Raw genomic sequence first — 24,867 nt, 5'->3', positions numbered from 1 at the left:
TAGTTCGTCCAGCACTTCTGCAAGATGGAAAAGGAAGAGAAGGAGCAAGGCGATAATCCTGAGGAACAAGGTGCAAGAACACAGCAATATTCAGTGTACAAGGTGATTGTACTGACCCAGGGACAAGCTCTAAAAGCAATAAGGGGTCCTGCATCTCTAAGAGGATTTGGATTGCCCAGAGCAAAGGGAAGCAGCAAACGTACATGATGGAGATACAGGAGTCTCACTGTAGCCCTGTGCCAACAACAGGGATCAAAGATCAGCTGATAGTCAGAGGAAGCCTGAGAGCCCATTAATTTGACGACAGGCAAAAACCCCTCAGATTTAGGCAAAATGGCAAGAGAGGATGAAAACACTGAAGTTCTGCTAAAGGGACCATTGTGAAACGCAGCTTCAGGGCTGTGTTGTTGTCATGTCCAGCTGCTCCAGCTGACTCATGTCAGACAGAATAAAGATGATGGAGACAAGACTCTTCTCCCGGTGTCCAGTGAAAGGACAAGAGACAATGTGAACAAGAAATACAGTTAATTCCATTTAAACATTAATCTGTTTTTATCATAAACTTAACTGAGCACTAAAACAGGCTGCATAGAAAAGTTGTGGAGTTTCTACCCCTGGAGCCATTTAAAACTAGACAAGGCTCAGAGCAACTTGCTCTAATTGACCCCTCTTTGAGGCAGGTGGTTACACTGAAGGATCTCCAGAGATGGCTTCTAACCCCAACAATTCTATCATTTGGTACCATCTGGGAAGAAAGGGAGAGGAACCTGGACCCCTCAGGAACCAGCTTCTCCCAACTAAATCTCTCAAAATCAGAGGAGAGGACTCAAGATGCCTTTAAGATACAGGAGGCTCCAAATATGAACTGCTGCCTCTCTTTCACCATAACCCCAAAGTCCTCTTTTCTTTTAGTCAATCTTTTAGCACCCCATTTTTCTGACACCCAATTCTTTCCCATCAGATATGGGAGCATTATATCCACCCAACTCTATCTTTCCTTTGGCTCCATTTGTAATATCACCTTTCCAAATCTACAGTGAACATCACGTGATTAACAAAATAATTACTGCAAACACGCACATAATTTTCGTTTGGGGGAGGTTTCTCTCAGGAGAAGAGCTTGGTTTAAGGGCTCCAAGTCCAGCTCACTAGTGCCTCCTCACATCTCTTAAAGCTTCTAGACAGTCTACATAAGGATATAGATTTTATAACACCCACACCAAACATTAAAAAGGAAGTTCTTGGAACTGCAAGCAGAATATAGATCTGGCAAGGCATTCCCTGTATCTAAACCATTGTTTTTCATGATTGCATCTGGTGAGATGCTATGGAGTGGGGAATTCAGCCCAGTGCTATCAAGCAAGCACAAGGTTCTATCGGGCTCCTCTTTTTTTGAGAGGATTTCAGAGCTCAGAAGCTGCTGCAAAGAGCAGTGACTGGCCTAGTCCCGCTTCCAAATAATCCACAAAGAGAGTCACAAATTGAAAACCACAACCAGCAGCTTCCTCTGGTGCATTGCAGGCGTATTTCAACTCCGAGCCACACCTGAGCTCTATGTACAGCACAGTTCAAGCTACAGGGTTCATTCAGCCTCCGACCTCTTCCCCGAGACTGATGATTCCTGCTCCCTGTTATGACATGGCCACTTGTTTGCATTAGGGTTCCGTATACAAGGAAAAATGCCTTTCTCAGTGCTTGAGCTGGCTTCTGTTTTACCTGAAGGGAAAGCAGCGGCAAAAAGTCATCTGGAACTCCCTGGCCAGAGCTTTAATAGAGCTTCACCTGCTGTGCGCAGGCACAGAAGGCAACCCAAGGCACATACTTCCAGGAGATTAAAAAAGCATAACGTGCCCGCAACTGAAAACACCCATCCATCTGTAGCAACAACAACAAGAGAAAACCAAGGTGAAACACAGACTCGAAAAAGCAGAGAACCCATCTAGAGAGGTGAAAGTCACAGGTCAGCTCTGACCTGAATGCGGGCCAGAGCAGCACGGCACTAAACAGGTGTGTTTATTTTTCAATCAGAATACAGGAGCTGATAAATCATTTCCACACAGGCCACAAGAGAGCTGTCAGATGGCAGTGACTTTCAGAGGTCACCAATCCAGCCCGGGATCAAAACGGCGACTTCGAATTTAAAAGACAGCAGCCCACACACCTCCCATCTGGAGCGATGCTGCACATAAAGCAGCTGCGGTTGCAGAACAGTAGCTGTGAGCTTTTAATTTACGTCCTTTATGATCCATATCAGTCACTTCAGAGAGACTGGGCTAACTGGCATTTTTTCTAACCTTCTTAATAAAGGCCTCGTCCCAAACTTTAGTATTCCCAGTACGCAGCATTGCCACAAGATGTGGGCAGAGCAGAGAGCATCCCAGGACAGGCTACATCCCTCATCTCATCCGTCTCCCTGCTGACCTCAGCAAACACCAATCTGATGAATTCCTGTTCGCTCAGGGGCTGAGGAAGCTCGTGCTGGGCCAGCTTGCTCATCCACCTTGCACTACCTGCAGGAAGTACAACGGTGCCACCAGCGCACTGAATAGTATATCGGCTGCCAAAATGCCCAGAGATCAGTCTCCTGACTCACATCAACGTTCCTCTGTTATTTACTGACCTTCCCCTATTATTTACTGCCCAAGTCAGCCCCCTCCCCCAAAAATAAAAAAATATATCTTTTTAAATTTCATTATTACATAATACAACTAGAAAGAAAACTAATTTCTACTTTTTACTCAGTAAACGCCATTTTTCTTATATAACTAGAGAAAAGAGTGGGAGATTTTTAACACGCAAAGTTCGGTTCCAGTCAGGACTGAAGCTGGCACAAGTACTGCCCCAGCCTTATAGAGGGGAATAAAAACTAAGACCACATCAAGTACTTTCTAAATTCCACCCTAAATTGATGGGTTTAAGGAAAAGAAGATAAGGCCTGGCCTTGGACATTACTATCTTTTATATTCCTGTGACAGAAGCAAATATCTGCAGAAAGATTAGTACATTAACCATTCCTAGGAGTTAAGTACTATTTTTCACACTTTACAAATTAAGAAAAAGTAATTTAAATGCCCCAAAGCCATAAGACAGACGAGGACTCAACTGAATACACAGCCCACAGCATCTCCATCTGGTGCTTTTCTCCCTGCTCAACAACAATACTCTCTTAGGCTACTACCAGCCTAAAGATAACGTGATCTCTTTGGATATTTTTTTGCTCTTGCTACATTTTCGAAAAGGAAATAGATCTATATTGAAAAACACTCACATAGATTGTTTGCTTCAAGTCCCAAATTAGATGAAGAATTTCTCATTTGGATAAACCAAAAGCATTCTCATCATAATTCAATATTTCTCTGTAATGAACAGAAGGATCAAAGGCACTGGAGACTTTTGCCAGGCTATAATAGAAGTTGAATTAACATTAAAGTTTCTGGGCCAGGAAAAATTCAAACATAAAAATATTTCTCTGTATCTCACATCAGAGTGAGTTTAGTTTCTTTTAACCTCTAAATAGGACTTGTCCAACTCTGCTTTGATAGTCTTTCTAATCAAAATGACACAATTTGATACTGCTGAAACACTTTTTTCGGTTCTCAAAACCACAGCTTGGTATTGAGTGATGTTTTCCAACCTCAACGCCGAGCTCCCGCTCGGCAGGGCCGGCAGGACCAGCTCGGCCACAGCGCCCCGTGATCCCTCCCAAATCTGAACATTATTGCAGGAGATGAAGCTCAAGCCTTTGATCTCTAAGCTGAGCTCTCGGCAGCTTCACAAGTCCTAGACAGCAAGGAGTTCATAGCAAAATAAAGCCAGAGACAATCTTTCCAATTCAAAAGGCAAACACTGGAAGACAGTTTAGATGCTTTGGTCCAAGTACCAATATTTTTATATTGACCACGAAAAAAACTATTCCTGTTTTTCTTTAAAGGGGAAGAGTTGCTTGTTTGTTTTCAAGACTCTAGGCTTAAAACTTCCACAGAGCAACTGACTTGGCCATATATTACACTTTCTACAGTAAAATACTTATGATGAATAATTCCCGAACAGTTCTTATGTAAAACTGTAAATTAACTCGTACTTGAACTGTTCATTGCAGCTTCTCTTCCACTCAATGTTCCTCTAAGGCTGAGTACTGGTGAATGTGCCACAAGCACCCCCTGCAATTAATTCCAATTGTCAATAATTTTCCAATTGCCGCCTTTTGTCTTTTCTGCCTATTGTGAAACAGGCAGCAAAACCATCTGAGGACGCTACGAACACCAACAAGTAGTGCCAGGACAGAGAAACACCGTTCGGAAATCCAGCAAGCATAGACACGTGTGTAATTCTCCAGGAGATGTGCTTTTATTCACTTCTCCTATTGTATCAAAAAGAAAGAACCAATTCATTTAAATACAGAGGGGAAGCTTCCAGGAAGAACATCAAATCCTGCCGTCGTCGAGGTTTTGTTAATCAGCAAAATGCCATGTATTGCATGGGATTGAACAAAGTCCATGTAGCATCTCAGGCCGTTAAGTACCATTAGTTCTCTCTCATAAGAGAGATCCAAAGGCAATATTTTACCTTTTCTATTTCTTGTGGCAACCACCTTCTCCCTCTTCACCCCCAATAAGCAGATGTTATCATTAAAGGAAAGATCTGCTGACAGCCAGTGCACTCTAACCTGCAATACTGGCAGCTATTACACCAAAGCAATTAATGAAACTGGTTAGTGCCACAGTTTGAATACAGAGGTTACTTTTTCTTCTCTCCAGTTCTTAATGTAGGTACCATGAATAAGGATTAGATGCTGTCATGTCTGCAACGAGCAGAGATGATCACGGGGCTGGCAGTGCAAGGTTTGGGTTCTACAAAGGGCAAGCGGGATGGGACAGAAGATGTATCTTCTGATCACTCCTTTGCAAAATGGCAAACTTCATTCATGCCGATTAGCTTGGTAATAAGTAAAGCAATTGCAGCCAATGTGCTAAAAAACAATCAGACAGGCTTGGCAAGATGGGCAATCTTTCTATGGTCAACAAAAGCCCTTTGATTTTAATGATTAGCTGTAAAGCACCCAGTTACAAGAACAGAAGGAAGAATGTGAGCAAAATAACCAGTGTTGTCAGCTTTGCCCAAACCCACAATCTCATTTGCTCTCATGTCTCGGTTCATACACGTGTTATTTATATGTCAGAAGTTGTTGACACAACTCTTGTCCAAAGCTGGAGGACACTTGACAGTGCAACTCCTTGAGATGCTCCCTGCAAAGCAGCATTGGGAATCAATCCTCAGGTCTTTACCCGCTTCCCTCCAGCAGCAAAAACCCTGCAAACGATCCGTGACTAATCCTCCTGAGTAAATGAAGAGAGAATTAGATCTATGCTGTTCTTACTTAACACTTACAGGTCAATCCATCCTTCGGTTGCCTTTTTGTAAAGGCTAATGATGCAAAGACAGCCATAACCATGGGTGATCAGTCCCTTGTCACCATGAGGGGACATGTCCCCCCCAGGCAGGGATGGGCAACAGCAGCCAGAAACCCCTTGGGCTGCGTTCCGGTTTCTTCCCAACCCACCACTCTGAGCATCTCACATTCCCCTAATTTCTTCCTTAATTACTACATGTAATTTTATTAATATACTTTGCAGCCCCATTAACTATTACCTGAGGCTTAGCGTTAAAAATGATGAGGCAATATAGTCTTAATGGTGTTAATTAATATTACCATGGTTTTAAAGTTTCAAATATCTGGCCAACAAAGCATGTAAATTATGTTTGGTTGGGGTTTTTTTTAGTTTAGGGTTTAGTGGTGTGGTTTGCAGCTTTTTTGGTTTTGTTTCGTTTTTGTTTGTTGGGGGTTTTGGTTTGTTTGGGGTTTGTTTTTGTCATGTTTGTTCAGGTTTTTGTTTGGGTTTTGGTTTGCTTGCTTGGTTTTTTTTGAAGTAATGCCCCTGACAAACAGAGGCAGAAGGGCAGAGACTCTAAAAGCAGAGCAGTAAATTAAAACCAAACTAACTCCCCCACACATCACCATTACGAAACATGGCAGTTCGTCCAAGACACTTTTTACGCATTTGCCAGTGAAAGCAACAATGCAGAGACATTAACCACTGCAAGGACAGCAGCGAGGTCCCATTTGTTCGGACAGGCTTCCCTACCTCCTTTTCTTGTGTTCTAAGGACAGCAACAACCAGCAAACTCTCTCTTGACATCACTTCGATGGACAAAGGTGGAACATGATCACTAATGGGACAGTAAAGGCTTCCGGAGCTGCAAACGTGGCCATTGCAGCAAAGTGGAGAATTTTTGTTCCTTCAGTGAGACATTTAAGATTTAATCTGCAAACAGCTCCAGCTGCAGCTACAAGGAGCTGCAGAGGCTCAGCACCACTGAAGAAATCGTTCTTGTAACAATAACTAAGTGCAGCAGTCAAACTGCTCAATAGATGTTATTAATTATATTGTCAGCTGAAGACTGATATATTTACTCTGCAGAGATACTGTAATTATTGAGAAAGTGCCCTGCCTTTGCCTGGTAAGTACTGTGTGCAGTAATTAATTTTCCTCTGCATATAGATGTCTGATATTATTATGTAAATCACAAGGTATTTGCTATCTGTGTTTGAAAAATACATCCACTGTCACGCTCCTGAAAGCATCTTAAAACAACATTAAAAAGTCACATGAACACAAAAATATAACATCCTTGTTACAGCTTGTTGAATAAAGGTTTAGGAAAAGTCTGCTGATGTTGACAGACACTTTCCCCTGTTTACCCAATTGCACCCTCTCCCATCCCAGACAGCACAGCCTCGACTCAATTTCCCTTAAAAACAACCATTTTCCACCTTCCTTGCAGGAGCTTAGAGCTTCGTGGCTTTACCATTCCTAGATAGGTGTCAAAAACCACATGTTTAGGGGTAATACCTGTGAATGGGAATGAAAGAAGGTCTACACCTGGAGGGGAACAGTAATAAACCATTATATGGTATTGTAAACCTACTCAGGTTAAGACAACACGTTCTTCCAGTGGAGACCCAGTGTTGTGTTTGAATCTTATACAGCTACGTCCTTTATCCTTCTCCCTCTGCCTCCTCCAGAGATCCTGAACATATATAACAAAGTTCTCCTCCATCATATAGATGTGTAATTAACACATTCACTCACTTCACCTGTAGATATCAGCAATGAAGATATTTGGAAGGTGATTTCTCAGCTCCTACTGTTGCAATGAAGATGGCAGGTTGAGAAAAAAGGAAAAAGCAGATTACCTAAGACGTTGAAATAATGCACAGTAGCATCATATCTGAGGGTCATCACTGCTGTGCCTAAAAACAACCCTTCAGTTTGTCCTTACAGTGCACGAGCATTGATTCTTCAAGAGAAAAACCTGTTTCATGACCACATGGTTGCAACAAGTCAATCCTGAGATCCACTGATGAAGCTGCACTTAACTGTGGTGAAATTACCCCTAAATACGCTATGTTCTTTTGCTTCTCCCCTTTATATGTGTTCTACATTTGAATTTTCAGGCCAACAAATGTTATAATAGTCACATCAAGCCTTTATCTTCAGCTGTGACTGGCTCCTGCAGGGGCCACCTTGTCTGTCTTATTCTGGAATAGATCTTGATCTTCCAGAAAAACTGTTGTAACTTTGCCTTAATGAAGTCTGCAGGAGGCTTCCATTGGGGATTTATTAAACTACAAGGGGAATTTATTTTTCAGGGAAAAAAAGTCGAAAAAGATGTAACTTTTTTTTGACAACATACAGCTTAATTGGAAATACAGAATAAATTAGGACAAAAAAAGCCCAGGGATGTCTAAGGCAAAAATAGTTTTTAGCAGCTTTGCATACTTGAGTATGAAGGGGAGGCAAATTAACTGATAATCTTCTGCACTAAATTTATACAGGAGACAAGTTATTTTACAGAATATTCTCTAGAGTGGTCTTTAAAATAAAATAAAAAGACATAGTTAGCATTTTACTTGACCAAACTTATTTCCTACTTAAATAATCACGATTATCCACCTCAATGCTATATTTTCCTTTTATGGTAATTAACAGAGCGTCTCTGCTATAGGTGCTGTACAGTATTCACAAGGTCTAAAGAACTTAATGCTGCGCTGCAGATGCTTGATAAAGAATTTTTACAGCGTTTGCTATTTGACAAAGTCCAGTAATATGAATAATACATGAATCAGACATTAATACTACAAAAGCTTTTCTAAATCTTTCTGTCCATCCTTCTTGCCCTTCTGCACGGGACATGAGGTTTCTTTAGCTTAGAAAAAAAGAAGAAAATATGTATATTCAGTCAACCACAGCTCCTAGAAATGTCATTTGTTAAAAGAAGGAGGGAAAAAAAGAAAACACATCATGTCACAGAAAACCCCACCACTCAACACTCCAGCACAAAAGGACTGTAGCCAAACCTCTATCCCAAAGGCCATAAAAATTCAAGTGAGATATTCCTCCCAATTCCCACTCCAGAATCATCATAAGAAAATCACTTGTTGCAAGACACTGGCACCCAACTGGCAGCATGGAGCTGGCCAAGAAGCCACTTCCAGAAAAATGACCATTTGTCCATCCACCTTCTCCTCATTAAACCATCTTATAAAGCGCTTTCACTCAAGAGTTACAAATTAACTTGTGGAAGATCCTGCAATGAGTGAACTTCAGACCAACACAGCAAGAGTCAAGGTCAACCTCCACCTCTGGGCTGCTGTGGCCAACGCAGGGCAGGATAACCAACACAACCACTCCAAAAAAGGGGCAAAAAAAGTAAATAGAGTTCGTTAATATTACAGACTAATCCTCTTGTGACAGCGCTGCTGGGGACTGAACCAGAGAGGAAAGAGAAGCCTTAAAATTGGAGCCCAAGACCCAAGTGGAAAAGTTGTGATGCACTCGCCTGCTTTGTGACAGGATGACTGGGGGGTTACATTCCCCCTTTTGAAGAACTTCCCCATTGAGTTCTCCTCTGGATGGCTTTGCTCTCCACTAAGATGCGTGCAGACACACAAGTCCCTTTGATGTGTCAGGATCCACTGAATGTTAATAACCTGATTACGGTGGAAAAATCTCTTTATAAATTCCCATAAGACTGAAAGATTTTCTTGTTCAAAATATTTACTTCCACTCAAACCAATATTTCAACCAGGAGCTCTCTCAGCTGTAAGGATAACACCCCATCCCTATAGTCCCCTCTGTTGGGGAACTCTACACAATACCCCTTTCTCATCTCCTTTCCTCCTCTGACTTGATGATCCCACCAGGATTGAATCCCTGGCACAGATCCACAATTTTGGAAAACACCCCTTTCCAAAGTAACCCAAGGACAACGCCAGGCTGCTCTGCCACAAGCAGTCCCAGGGGACATGGAGGTCATCACACGATGTCAATATGGCAATTCATAATCCTTGCCATTTATTCTTTTGCTCCCACACTCTTGGGCTCCCTAGTCACCTCAGTTTTGTTACACATTTCCAATCATGCTGGCCTATGCTAAATTGAGTAGTTGATGCTAGATTTGCTTTTGCCACAAAAGGTTACTTCACCTCAAACTAAACTGAAACAGTGATACAGAGATTTCACAGCAGGAGGTAGAACATCAGCCCAAAGTATAAACTTCTAGAACAATCCCTTCACCTGAAAGCAAATCACACACCATCTGGTCCTTTGCAGAGCATAGAATCAGAGAATCATTTCAGCTGGAAAAGACCTTTAAGATCATCAAGTTCAACCATTAACCCAACACTGCCAAGTCCACCACTAAACCATGTCCCCAAGAACCTCATCTACGTGTCTTTTAAACACCACAAGGGGTAGTGACTCCATCACTGCTCTGTGCAACTTGTTCCAATAGTAGCAACCAAAGCATGAGTTTTAACACTGACACTGGTTTAACACCCGTTAACATCTGACTCACATTTAGTGACCATGAATATACAAAGAAACCATTAAAAAACCTGTAAGGACTGGCAAGGGCTCTCTCTGTTAGTACACAAGGTAAACCCACGTTTCAGAAAAATCCCCTTTCAGCAATTTAGCCACTTTGCAGTTAAGATGACATGGATCTGTGGCTACACATGCTACATGCAAACAGAAGTACTATAGTACTTGTTATAGAGTGATTTTGGAATTAGTTCAGGGGGTTTGAGTCTATGCATATATAAATAAAAGATTAACTCAAACTTTAAACACAAGATTAAAAGTACCTTCTGCACCATTGCCACAACATTCACAAATCTATAATGGGAAAAAAAACCAGATTATAATTACTTTATTATGTTTATAGGTTTGAGTGAAAGAGGATTGTTGATACCGCATAATATAAAAAGTAAGGTTATGAGCTTTTAAGGCATGAGAAAAGGAAACAAATCCCTGCCAAATGGCCGTTAGCAAATACAACGTACACTTAAACCTTAATAATACAGAAGTTGCATCTAATCAGAGCGGGTACGTGTACCTACAAACACATCGCAGCACGTGCAAACTGCACACACGAGCCCCCAGGGCAGAGCATGAAGCACCCGACAACCTCACGCTGAACACACGGGACTGAATGGAGCCCGTATCTCTGGCAGACCTGGGGGGTCCCTGGGCAGCCCACAGCAGGGCCATTGCTGCCCCCCTGTCCTCCACAACAATTCTTTGAGGGCACTGTTTGCTGTTAATTTCTTAGGTTTAAGTCACTGGACTTCATGGTAATTAGATTTTATTTATTTATTTACCTTCCCCAAAAAAAATGTTCAACACTGACTGATTTGTTATGCTGAAACTTATTCTGCCTTTACATAGAGGAAGGAATTGTTGGCCCTGAGGGTGGTGAGAGCCTGGCCCAGGTTGGCCAGAGAGGTGGTGGATGAACCATCCCTGGAGACATCCCAGGCCAGGCTGGACGGGGCTCTGAGCACCCTGAGCTGGTGAAGATGTCCCTGCTCATGGCAGGGGGGAACTGGGGGAGCTGGGAAGGTCCCTTCAAACCCAACTATTTCTATGATAGGAGTTTTTGCTGCACTTGTGCAAAAGCTGAGACACACACGTACACAAACTGTACAGGTGATTAATATCTATAGTCTCATATTTCATATCCCCACCCCACTCAGTGACCTGCACCAAGTACTCTGGCTTGTTCCAGCACAACGGGAGCATCTGTATGAGGCAAGAGAACAGGGTCCCAAAAACCCAGAGCTGCTGTAAGTGTAAATCCTGAGCCCTCACCCTGACTCCAGAATAAATTGCAAGTTTTATCTTACAGTAGAAAAAAAACCTGAAATTCAGAGATTAACCTGCGGCTGCAGAGGTCAAACACATTAGAAGGCACAACACTGGACCAATTCCCACCCTCTTCAAAATAATGTGGTGGTGGTGGGATATTTATATTTTGGTGGCTGAGGAAAAGCTGCAGGATCCTGCTGCCTGTGCTTGGCCGCATGCAAACACTGCTGGATCTTCCCTTTAGACTCCACAACATCAAAAAGTCGGCTTTATTGAAGAGAAATCAATTGTATACTTGAAAAAGAAATTTCTTTCTTAGAAACCTTTGGGTTCAGGATGCCAAGTGTAATAACATCAGTTGACACTTTTGCAAAAACACACGGTAAAAGGAAAAAAGGAATAAAGATTTGAAGGGAAAAAAACCACAACAATCCCCACCTCAAAACCCTGTATCAAATATTGTGACTTCTCCCACGCTAAGGCAACACTTCTGACATTCTCAAATGTGAAACCAAGATGACATCTTCAGCCCAGCCAGAACAGCCTGGACTGTTTCTCCTCTGCAATGGCTTTTCTTCCAGTCTTGCAACATATGTTCTAGATAAACATCTGAGACTGCAAAAAAGCACCAACCTTTCAATGTTAGTGGCTATACAGCACATCATCCAGAGTTATGTGACAGTATTTTTTAAACATGACATTTCAAGGAGACAAAAAAGTGCTACTTGATCTCCTCTGAGGAGTTCCAGTAAGAGATTTATTCTTTCCGGGCAGCCCACGACAAACAAACTTTATCATTTTTATTCTGTTGGAAGTAGGCACAGCATTTATATTCCAGGAGAGCTACGTACGTTTTTGCTAATTGGGCAATAGCACAATGTTTTCTTGAACAGTTTAGAAAGCTGGCTGATAAAAGATTGAGAAATAAGGACTTTTTGTAATACTGGCAGGAAAAACAAGCAGAGGGTCTTTTCCTAGCAGTACTGGGGCTGCATCCAAAGTCAATCAAGGCTGCTGAGCATGGATTTAGAGGATTGGTTTACAGATACTCAGAGGGGGCTGTAAGTGCAACATAACTGTGCTGCATCTGCACTTAGTTAACCATACTAGTGCAAACTAACCAGGCTTGAGCTCAACCTCAGCCGCTTACTCTGACCAGAAACCTCCTCCCCTGCTCACCGCAGTTGCTGGAGATGGCAATCTACACTGGCTGTGATGGCTGGAAAATCCTAAGGAGAGGTCTTCTGGTTTTTAAAGGCATAATATGGTCTTATTTTCATCCCTTGGCTAATAAGCAAGCCAGAAATTTGCTATCATTACAGCCTAATTTCCAGTTTCTACAATTGTCCCAAACACCAATTATGCACACTGAGGACTGCAGAATTTCAACAAAGGCTGAATTTAACACAGGGACTCAGCTCCACCCTGCTGGAGTCAATGATATACAAAAGATGCAACAACATGAAAAAAAAGCTGCAGCTTTATCAGCAGAATCTATCTCACCATTACACTGTATGGACAGATAACCCAGCTTTGTCTGTGCAAGAGCATCCACAGTTATGCAGTGTTTATCAGTAAAACATTCCTTCCATCAACATAAAAGGCTGAAATAAGGAGTGCTAACAGTTGCCCCCATTTGGCTAGAAAAAACCCTTGCACTGAGGGTACCTGAGAGATAGAAATGACACACTCAGGAATTGGATATCAGCTGCTGTTTCTCAGAAACACAGAATTTAATGTCAATTCAAACAAGCTCTTACCAACTCCCTGCACCACCTGCTATCACTCCAAACGTCCCCAGGGCCCTGTAACAGAACATGTATCAAACTACAAAATAAAAATCCCAACCTGAATATGAACAAGTGACACACAGGCCATTCGCATAAAAAGTTCACACTCTGAAAGAACAATCAATATCATTTCCCATTAGTTGTCTCCACAGATTTATCATTTAGGCTTTTCCTCAGCAGCCTTGAGGGGGAAATGAGAGATGTGTGTGACTGCACAGGAACTAAGGAAAGTCTCCTAAAGTCATTTAGAGCTATTATTATAATAATTTCCTTTCAACAGATGAATGAACGGATGACATTAGACACGAAGAAAACTGATTTTCTATAGGATGTTACCTATACTTTATGTTACAGCTGGATGGCTAGACGTAGGAACTTCAAGAGCTCCTTTGGAGCCGTAGGAACTTCAAGAGCCGTTTCCAGACCAGAGCTATGGTATCTCACCCCGCTGATGGAGATTCTCCATCTCTGACAGGGGCCAGGTCGGACCCCATGGAGGGTTTTACCTGAACATCAATTATACTTCAGCTTCATTGCAGAGGCACGATCCCATCCTCAAGATGACACCATCTGCTTCTAGCTCCTGGATCTTCTGTCCTTCCTCACTCGCAGTTACTCAGCAATTATCCTGCAAATCCCAGCCATCCAAGGGTTTTCACTCACAGCTCGTAACACCGAAAAATTTGTACCACGTATTCTTCACCAAGCAATGCTCTTACAGAGAGAACAGAAAGCAACATCAGTAGAAAGCTTCAGGCATGCCCTCAACAAAAATATGAATTCTAAGTCTTCAGTAGAGTTACATACTGGTTTGCATTAAGGAACCACTGATTTGAAACACACAATATGGAGCTTTCAGTGCACAGAACGCTACTGAGGAGAAACATTCCAGAAAGTTTTTAGTCTGTGTGGTAAGGAATACCACATGTATCCTCTTCACTATGGAAAGACAGAGACATTTCTGACAATAGCCATTAGTTTTGGTTGTTGTTTTTTTTTTTTTTTCTTCCTAACTCTTCCTTGACAAATGAGAAGAGCCTCTTAAACTATCTCTGCTAAGCACTATATACAAAATCTAACCAAAGTAAACCCATGCTGTTGTGAAGATGGGCTTCTCCTGGGGCTCTGAGAACCCGGGTTCTACACAGTATGGCAAAGACTGCAAAACACTGCAGTTGCTACATAACTGAACAGAACTGTTCTCGAGCATGACTGCAAAGCTTGTTGTAGGAAGTACCCAAAAGGGCATTGACACAGAAAAAGAGAATTAACTTCACTAATGGCAGTTATCTGGAATGCTCAAACTATATATCCCAAAACAGCGAATTTCTTTAATATGTGCAGAGTTTCTTTAATACGTGCTTTAATATAGTTCATGTATACACACTGACAGCCTATCTATTTCTCTGTAAACACAAGAATCTCCCCAAAAGATGGCACACGGGTTCTCAGTTCCACCAACCCCAACAGAACCGTGATGGCTCGTACCAGCCACGCTCTCAGGTCAAAGGCTGATGGTCGTCACATCCAGGCTCAGGGTCACAAACAATTTGTAAGCTTAGACTAGTATGACAAAGCTAAGTCTTTAAAAGTTTGAGAACTGAAATACTTTGAAAGATGGAGAAGATACATGGTATAGTTTAGAATTAAGCTAACATCACACAGATCTACATTAGTTTAATACAAACCAGGCATCATTTCTCCATAGTAAAAAGGAGATGCAGAACTAAATAGGCCTCATGGAAGTCAATCCCTATTATCTTTTTTTTCCTTTAGGCTTTGTTTTGAACAGCTAGTTTCCTTTAACATTTTTCAATACAAAGCAGCAGCATACAGTGTAGGGAAAGAACAAAGCAGCTGCTTTTATCTGCCTCTCTGTCTTCTGAGTAAATATTGCATCATTGTTCTCCCTAGGAAACATCTTTCATCTTTGTTTTAAGGATGCGGGTGAGCTGATGTTGTTGAGAGAACCCATCGAGCTTTTACATCTGAGAACCAGAACTCCGAGGGCGTCCTCTTTCCATAAAATAAAAGCATGTGCAAGGATTTCCCTGTCATCTTCGCTCACCCCAATGACATTGTTCACCAGAGGTCAGCTCACTCCAGAGCTTTGGCTGCTGGGGGCAGCAAGAATGGTTGCATACTAAAGATTTATTCCCCCCCCCCCAAGATAGCATCAAAACAGCTCGCAGAAAATCAAAGCGTGGATGTGGCTAGATGCCATCTGTTACCCTTTCCAGAAAAAGTGTCATGATATTTATATCCCCTGAGAATGCCCAAATTAGCTGTAGGTAAAGACTCCGTTCCTTCTATATAACTCTGCACAGAAATATAATGGCTGCCGAACAGATGGGGGGAAACAATACAAGGGTATTATTAGGACAAAGCCATGTTATATAGAACAGTTCTACTCCTTATATAATTATACAAGGATAGGGAGTGAATTGCAGACGTATACTACAGCTTCTGGAAATTTAAAAATCACATACAATAAGTCTTAATAAGTACCCTTCATAATACAAAAACAGCATTTACACTTAAAATGTTCCATATATAATCTGGATTAAAAGGAAAAGCTAATATGGTAAAACAGTAGCGGTTTTTGTGGCCTTTTCCAAGAGTTATTCCATCACCGTGCAACAGACAAGTGAGCCCGTTCTGATGGTGATCTCGTCCTGCAGCAGCCTGGACACAACACACCCCAAAACTAAAGGAGCTGGTATTGATATTCAGGAGACTTGTCAATTTTCTGATTTTTGTATTCTTCTGTATTAGAGGGCAAAAAGATTTGCAGGACAGGAAAGAATCATCCACATCTGTTTCCAGGTGGCTGTTACCTTACCTGACTACCACACTAACTATACACGTGAAAACTCTCGGCTCACAACAAATATGAGTTGATACAACACAGCTTAACAATCTGCCATGGCAGAAACATACAACAACATCTTGAATTTGCTACAAATCAGCCACCACAGTTCAGCTGACATAAACTAATTCAACCCAAGTTAGACCTTGAATTGACTACACAGACCATATAAGACCTTTGGAAATCTTGTCTGCTTCTCCAAAAAGTCACAGGGACATTCATCTGGTAGACCTGCCCTTTCCTTCCCATTTTAAGCTTGGCTCCCCACTAAATACCTCTCCTAGATATTTCACCCCATGAGGAACACATCTCTGTTTTGCAATTTGCACCTAAATTCTGCTACTATAACGTGATAGTGAGATAGATCCTGGATACTGTTAATATCCACAACTGCATAAAGGGAACAACTGCACTAGAGTCAACTCAGATGCTGAGACATTTGCTAAGCTTGGGGAATTTCTCTTCTCTCATCAGTCCCCATTCTATATAAAGAAAAATATATATATATATTCCCTAGCCTAAAACTGAGAAATGATACAAGCCATCCTCACTAGTCATCAGCAGCTTTCCAATTACTCACGCAGAAAATTGCCTAAAACCCTTTCCCCCACCACATAAAAATGCGTCTCTTTCTGATTTAAAACAAAGTTCAATTCCCATTTTTTAAAAAGCTTTAATCTTAAGGAAATATGGAGGCTTCAGAGTTCTGTAATTTGCAGTTCATTTGAACATTAATGGAAAGAAATGTTCCTCCACTTCAAACTATTTCCTCAGTCAATTAGACAAATCCTCTAAGTGCAGTTTGTGAAGCAGTTCATGTCCGGGAACTTAATTAGTGCCGCATTCCAGAACCTGCATCCACCTCACCCCACTCACAAGCGTGCGGGGCCACACAAGAACAGCAGCCATGGGGACAACCAGGGACACCAAAGGGACAGCTCAGCCAACACAGCCGCTGGGACCGATGAAGATTGTTGGAAGACGTTGTGAGAGGCAGGCAGCAATCAGAACAGCTAATTAAAAACAGACAAAAGACTCAGCAGAGGGTCCTGACTGCCTGTGGTCATTGAGAAAACTCCTACTGCAAATTTTAAGAGTAATAGTTCCCCCCCAATGCCCTCGCTGAATTTCTCATTGACATTTGCAAACTATTCCTGCTATGCTCCCCTGCAGTTTCAATTATACTGTCACTTGCCCATTTGTTGTCCTAGTTAGCCACGCTGTTTGACCGCGGTTCACCGCGCTCCTCATTAGGATTGCTGGCACACCACCTTTCAACATCAGCAGCAGCAATCCCAAACTGGCTCCCCAGCCTGAGACCAGAGGAACCAGTGCAACAACAGAGTAGCTCTAAACTGAGAGCAAGAACCACTTTTCACTCTTTGGGTAGCTGCACTTCCATGGTAAAAAGTGCAGGAAATACTAAGCAATTTCTAAAAATAATTAGGGTCTCTTGGGAAGAAAAGACTTTGAATCATATTTATAGAGAAGCTGAGCTAGGAAAAAAAAAAAAAGAGCAACCTCTACTGTCAGAACAGTCCTTTAATTCCTGGTGATAGCATAAAATTATAGCAGAAACTATTTTAAATAAACTTGTAAAGGTTTATCTAAAACCAGCTTGTCTCATCCTACAGGGGCTCGTTCCATTTTCCCCACTAGCATCCCTGCAGCCAACACAGCGGTGCACGGTGTTACCAGCGGAGCCCAGGGTCACAGGCCAGGCTAGAAAGTCATTTCCTCGGCTATTCTTGTATTCTGGTAAGGAATGGTCCAGTGTTTGTTTATTTGGGTTGGGGTTTTTCCCCTCTACAAAAACAGAGCCGATTGAAAAAACCATCATCAACAAGGTGAGTATAGTCTTTGGAGCAGTAGTAAGAATCACTCATCAGCACATCAAGCAGATAAATACAGTATATTCCCCGATCTGGTATGTAGCAGCTTTCCAGTTGTAAAGGAAGGACAGGGCGCTCCCACTTATGTGTTTCTAAGTCAGGTTCTACAAATATAAGCAAAATAGAAGAGGCCACACTCGTACACACAACAAGCCAACTTCTGCTCCCCAACTCTGTCCTCCAGATAGTAACACTCTAGTAGAGGATGTTTCCTTTTCCTCCTAAACTTCAAGTGAGTGTAACAATCTTGAAAGCAAGTGATAATTATCTTAAATTAACAGAAAACATTTATGTGAGTTTCATAAAAGGCAGATTTTATGTCAAATAAAAGGAAAAAGAGAATACTGGTTTTGAATGCTCCTTTCACATGCTCATGTATTTGTCACAACGGGCTGTGATGAGCAGGAGCAGCCAAGCTCACATGATGCAACCACAGAGAAAAGCAAATGAACCCAAGAACCATCTCGGGGTGGCAGCATCAACAATCAAGGGAAAAACATCGCTAAGAGATATAACAACAGAAACAAGCCCAAAAGCATCCACTATATATATATATTTCTTTTTGTAAGAGCTCATATTTCTGTTTTGTTTATTATCAGAAAAAAACAATATCTTTTCTATCCCATAAAATACACATATAATTTTTGTGGTAATAAGACCCAGGAGAAGCATAAATATTCCCAAGGGTTTTGGCAGTTCAGAAGAACACTGTAAAACAGTTTGATAACGTGAAGATTACATTTCTCTCTGTTCACCACACACACGCTCAGACACACATACAAAAGCCTGCCAAGGAGAACATTATTGATGCTTTAGAACTACAAGCCAATAAACCTCATGAATTTCATTTATTTGAAAATTGCGGTAGAAGCAGAAATATAAGTAATATCCTTAAATTTGGGATCATTAATTTAATCCCCACCCCCAATACACACCAGTCAGCTTTCTATGTTAAATCCTTTCATGGTTCTTTTACCCAGAATAAGCAAAACCAGAAGATGGCATTTGGGAAGGAACATCATAAGCCCAATCAGAGTCCTCCTTGAATGATCCTTAGCAAATGGTGATGTGATGTTTCTTCAGGTAGAGCTTTTGTCTTGTTCCCAAGAACAATTAAAGGTTCAGATGGAGAGGGGAGCTGGAGGTCCTGCTCAGTTCACAGGTCGCACCTCCTCCATTTCACCCATTACTGACATGGAGAAGACCCAGCAGCTCCTTTTCTTGGCAATCTCTGGCACAAAGAACATGAGGCATTTGAGGGGCTTGCAGAGCAACATCAGAGCTGGGGTAAGAGTCACAGCAAGGGATTCTCCTCCCCAAAGCAGCTACAAAGCTGATGCAAGAGCATTCACAGCAGCAGCATGTCCAAGAGAGTCTGTTTAAAAGTTATGAGATGATCAAACCTGCTATTATAGACTCGTTTTTCTCTGTAAGATGCTGTTATCAAATACAACCCACCACAGCCTTGCATCAGCTGGCTTATTCGTGGCATTTAGCACCACGGTTCCCATTTGCAAGAACACAGAGAGCATCAGCTGTGCCTGCTCTGAATTGCGATCAAGTTGCTCCATGTGGAAAGAAAAGGTAGATCAAATCCTTAAGCTGTCAAAGGCTTCAACAGAGAAGAAATAAGATGCTGTGGAGTGGGGAGTGCCAAAAATCCATCAAACACAGGTTAGCTATCTTGTCAGTGGTGCTAAATAGGTATAAATGGACATGTTCAGTCAGGCAGAGACAGCGCTGTGGGAGCTCAATGAGAGAGAAGGAGGAGGGAGGCAGCTCCCCTTCCAGATGGGAGAAATCAGCATCTGTTTTGTTTGCAGCTTTGAACGCCTAAATGCATCTAAAAAAAGGAAGAAACACACACACCATGACACACAGACACAGACAGAGGGACTACGAGACTGGGAGGCAGGACGACCTGTTAAATCAGACAGCACATAGTTTGGACAGTGCGTTCAGGGAAGGAAAGGACCAGTAATCCTTCACGACTCTGGCATCACCACTTGTATTGCCCTTGCACGTTTTGAATGCAACCCCTTATTTTATAAAAGCGACTGCTTGGTTATGCAGGTTTCTTGCAAACCATCTCCGTAAGAGTACAAAATTTCACAGACCCTTTGACTCCTGTTATTTCTGCTTTAACATTTCAGAGCAACGTTTCTGTTCCATGAATCACCAACGATCTGCCCTGCCCAGCAAAATGAAGCAATGACAGCTGCTCCATGTGAAGCATCCCTGGACCACAGCTGCAGGGATCGCGTTCCAGAGGCCCCGCTCAGCCCAACCAGCTCCATTCAGCAGAGAGGCAGCTCTGCAAACACGCATGTAAAGCATTTCCACCCACAATTCTCCCCCAAAATCTGCCTCTGCGCCTGCTGGAGACCAAACACACCTGTGGCAGTTACAAGCATCACATAAGACAGTTATTTGTACAAAATGTAGTTCATAAAGCCATTCAGCTTGGGACTTAAACACCTCCTGTGTCTTGCAAGAGCTAATAGCAAGTACTGACCATGCATCACTCAAAATCTCAGGGCACAAGAGGACACATCTCAAGATACAGTAATTTTGAACATCACTATTTAGCTGGATTCTGTCTTTGAGTGTGGCTTTCAAATAACCTGTATGTTGCTGCTCCCAAATATACCAAAAAACCCATAAGAAAACTATTACTTTAATTAAAAACACATATTTCAAAAAACAACACAACAAACGAGCAAAAGAAAAAAAAACACCACCAAACAAAAAAAAAAACCCACAACCACCAGCCAACCACACACACAAATATTTGACACAGAAGTTTCTCAACCCGGGAAAAGAGCATTCTTAAGGCTGCTGTCATTATACTAACAACAACATATGGTGCTTTTCTCCCCCAAAAGCAGATGCCTAGAGCAGCCAAGCATTTACCAAAAGCTGTTGCTGTTGGAGAACAACCCCACAAAGACTTGCCGGTACAGCCATGGATGGAGAATGTTCAGCCCCCACATCAGCATGAACCATCACCCTGGCCAGGCCAAATGGCTAAATTGGGGACTCAAGTCCAACACTACACATAGATGCCTATGCTATGTTTTCTTTAAATGTTCATGTCTGAAAACAAGCTTAGCTAATAAATATATAGGAGAAATAAGTTAAGCCTTTTGACAGAGCTATGAGCATGACCTAACGTGGGCAAAACCCTAATGTTTCCTTTCATCCCTCACAAAAAATTTATGACTATTCAGGTAAAGAAAAGAAGGACCAAAAATATACCCTTGAAATACACAAAATCACGCCTTGTTCTCAAAATAAATTATTCAGTTGTTTAAGCTAGCGACTATTCAAATGTATTTCCTTGAGGCAAAACATCTCTTCCCCAGTACCATCATTCTCTCTGAAAGCAACATTCATCTTGCTGCTGATTTTGGAAAGGAGGTTTTAATAGGAAACTAGACCAGATCTCGGGAAGTATTCATTTAACTCCCTGACTCGCCCCCATTCCTCAGCCCTGTCCTACCCATCACCTTGCAGCTCAATCCTGGAAACAGAAGAGGATTTATAAAAGCAGCTGCCAACCACACGGTATTTGTGGTCACTTGCTCAGCTCTGATGGGAAGACAACTACTCATGTCCACAGATTTGTCTTTGTAACACACAAAGGCCATTTATGTCTTTGAGCTCCTATTTTCTAATTCATACTGTCAACTTCAGACATCATTATTACTCATCACTAATTAACATTCTTTACCTCCTTTAGGCTAAAAAAGAAAATAGTTGTAGGAAATGACACACGTAGTGGACACCACGATACAAAACCCATCAAAACCATGGACAATTCAAACTATCAAACATCATCTACATCTCCCTGGAGACAACTGAGTCCTGCAACTGGTGTCTCACTTTAGGACTGACCACATACAATATAATATAAGGAGAAGTTTGTGACTTGTGGTTTTATGAAAGCTGGAATTCCTTAACACAGATTTAAATGTCTTAAAATTAATAATAGCTGGCATTTTATGGAAAAGATGAGAAATACAGAGCAGACAAGGCTAACCTGTGAGGAAACCAGTGACCAAGCCCATCGTCTGGCTACATCCACTGATACAAAATACAACTGCTCTCAAACATTCCTGAAACATAATGGAAGTGCCAGATAAAAGACTGAGACATCTCACAGCAATGCCAGAGGGGAAAATATGGGAAGATTTATACACATCCGGAGGTAAGTGGTGGAAAACAGTCTGCAGAAGGTGCAAATTTCATCTTTCCAGCTATTCATCACCTTAAAAGACACTTGCTTTAGGCAGAGAAGCCTATTACAAATTTGTTACCGACTCCTCTCGGAAAACATTTCGCGAGAATTTAATTTTCCAAAATCAAAGTAAATAAAAGCACTTTTGCAATCTGTACAGCAATGCAAAGTGCGTTTTACATGCACAACTTGCGATTTGTATATGTATTAAAAATGAAACAAAAGTTATAGGAGCTTTAAAAGAAATATAAATAAATCAAAACAACTCTCAACTGTCACCTTCTACAGCCTTGTCAGGTATTTCAGTTTCCATTAATTTGTTTGTAGGTTGATTGACATTTTAGTTTACAATAATACTCTTTGGAAAGCTTGCAAGGGTTACATTCCTACTATAATTAATAGGAGTTGTAATGAAGAAGTGGAGAAGCACAAAGATGAGCCCAATTTTATTGTCACCTTAACATTTATCACAAGCCACAAAACCACAAAAGAAACACATCATCTTCAAAGAAATCAAGAAAATCTCAATCCTACAGCAAACACTAGATACTCTACACTTAAGGAAACAACCTGGTTTAGTCATTTGTGTTTTCACCAGGTTTTTAAACACATTATCAAGGCAAGGATCTTGTCAACCCCTAAATTAAGAGATAATTTGGATAGTAACTCAAATTTTTTCAGCCTCAGGCTGTTCTGCCAAAGCCAATTCACAGGAGCAGACTGTTTCACACCTGTATGTCTATTTTTCACCACTTCTGATGATCACAATTAACCCTTCTCTAAGTCCAAAGCCAGTTTGATGCCTCTACTTCTTCCCTCCAGGTCTCAGCAAAGATCCCAAAGATCAAGAATTATATGACCCAGAGAAGAACAGAAAATATCCACCCTCTATTGGCCTTTTATTCACAAGATGGCTCAGTGCCCAAGAAAGATTTTTCTCTGATTAGTCAGAAAAAGTGATAACAAATGGCTGCAGAAATGAATAATCTTCATGGACTTCTATTTAATAAACTATTTTCTTACACTGAGTAAATTTTCTGGTTAAGGCGACTGTTCCAGTACATTTAAAGGGCCGGTGATTTTGTTTGTTGTATTACAAGAATACAAACATTCTTATTCCAAGCTCTTAAATCCACTCCTTCACTGAAGCTTGGGATGTAATCACTGAATTAAAAATGAGTTCATCTTCATCTTATTTTAATATATCTTGAAATACAAAAACATGCTTAGAGGAAACCCAGGTCTGATGCCTCAGAGAAACTGTCAGTGACACTGATGCCCAGTCAGTGTCTTTTTAAGCAGTAAGAGCTGCGTTAACCAGCTTCTCAGTGCTGACATTGCCTGTAGCACTAATCAAAGTTGCATTTGCTTTTCTTTAATCCCAAAATGCAACCTCCTCAACTTCATCCTGCACTAATTAGACTATCGTACCTGAAGGTGCAACCCAGATCTCTGAACTATCATCGCTCCTGACCGCTGAAGCAAAGCAACATGGTCAGAGGTAAAAATTTGACTGTGTTAGGTGGCAAATACAGACCTGTGGATTATTATATATCAGGATTTAGCGTAACTGTCCTGGCTGTAAAGTGATGAGCACTGCAGAGCACTAAATGGCAGAGGCGCACGGCATTTACCTAGGTGAGTAAACTGAGATTGAACACACATGGGTGAAACCCCAATATTAAATGCAAAAACCTCAATCCTGCTGCCATCTAAGTTGACCAGCTACTTACAATGATACTTGTTCAATTAGAGAACTCCTTCGTTCAATGCATTTATTTAATAACACAAACTTTTGCCAGGATTACAGTGACCATCGCTTCACCTGCATGCCCCAAATCAGTTTAGAAAACCCCTAAGAACAAGGTGCCCTGTCCTGGAAATAAATCCACACAGCCTAGAAACAGCTGAAAAATCAGCTGTGCACTTCAGGCATTTGTTCTGGCCTAATTATTTCTAAATGAGCCTAGAGGGGTTTGGGGTATTTTCCCGCCTCCCCTCTCTCCAGGTAATACTGGAAATCCTTAACTACATTTCCAACTCATTGATTTCTATATGTTTCACAAAATATTAGCACCAGATAAACCTAGAGGTAGGATGCTAAATGTCTAACTGTCCTCTGAAAGTATTTTTAATGGAGATTTCAAATGCCAAACCACTGATCACCAGAGACCTCCGAGGCCAGTGTGCAGATGGGTCCATCTGCAAGGTGAATCCACAACACAGCGAGTCCCGAGGATCAGAAATGATGGAGACAATCAAAAATGCACAGTCAGGTATTTATCAGTTGGTGGAGCTACTTAACTGAGACACCAATTCACAGGGGGATTCTAGTGAAGCTTTATTTGATTCAGGAACAAAACTGCTTCTTAATATTTAAATTACTTTCCTTGTTCTTACTCTAAGAATAGCTACCGCTAATTACTCAGCTTTTATCTGGAGTTGTAACACTCCCTAAAGATACCAAGTGAGGCCCCCCAAGCTTTGAGACTTGGTACCATCTTTGACTCAATCCAGTTTTCAAACCTGCCTCTTCCCAAAAGTCATAGTTAGGAAGCTATAAAATTAATGAGCTTGCACTCTTTATTCATTTCCAGTTCTTGCTGGTAAAAGCAACTTGTTTGCAACTGTCTGGTCCCACTGCATGGCCAGATCCTGCCCAGCACCAGCCAGGGCACCAGCAAGGGAACGCAAAGGGGATTGCCTTCCCTTCAGAGATACCCAGAAACGCCCCTGGTATGTGTCTGGTGGCAGTGGTGTGATAAATTATGTGAATTAGTTTCGTTTACTGAGTAAAAAGCAAAAGCTATGACAGCCTAAAGGAGATGCGCAGTAGGGTTTGGAGGTTTTTTTACCAATATATTTT

General features: G+C 41.6%; 1 protein-coding gene across 1 annotated transcript in view; it reads right to left on the bottom strand.

The window, feature by feature from the left end:
• Window positions 1–24,867, bottom strand: part of PTPRT (protein tyrosine phosphatase receptor type T) — a gene marked incomplete at its 5' end in the record, with an annotated part of 380,430 nt that overhangs the window by 328,809 nt on the left and 26,754 nt on the right. The window lies entirely within an intron of this gene.

The sequence above is a fragment of the Streptopelia decaocto genome, assembly GCF_964273445.1.
Source record: "Streptopelia decaocto genome assembly, chromosome: 14".
Lineage (NCBI taxonomy): Eukaryota > Metazoa > Chordata > Aves > Columbiformes > Columbidae > Streptopelia > Streptopelia decaocto.
This window is presented reverse-complemented; position numbering and strand designations above follow the sequence as displayed.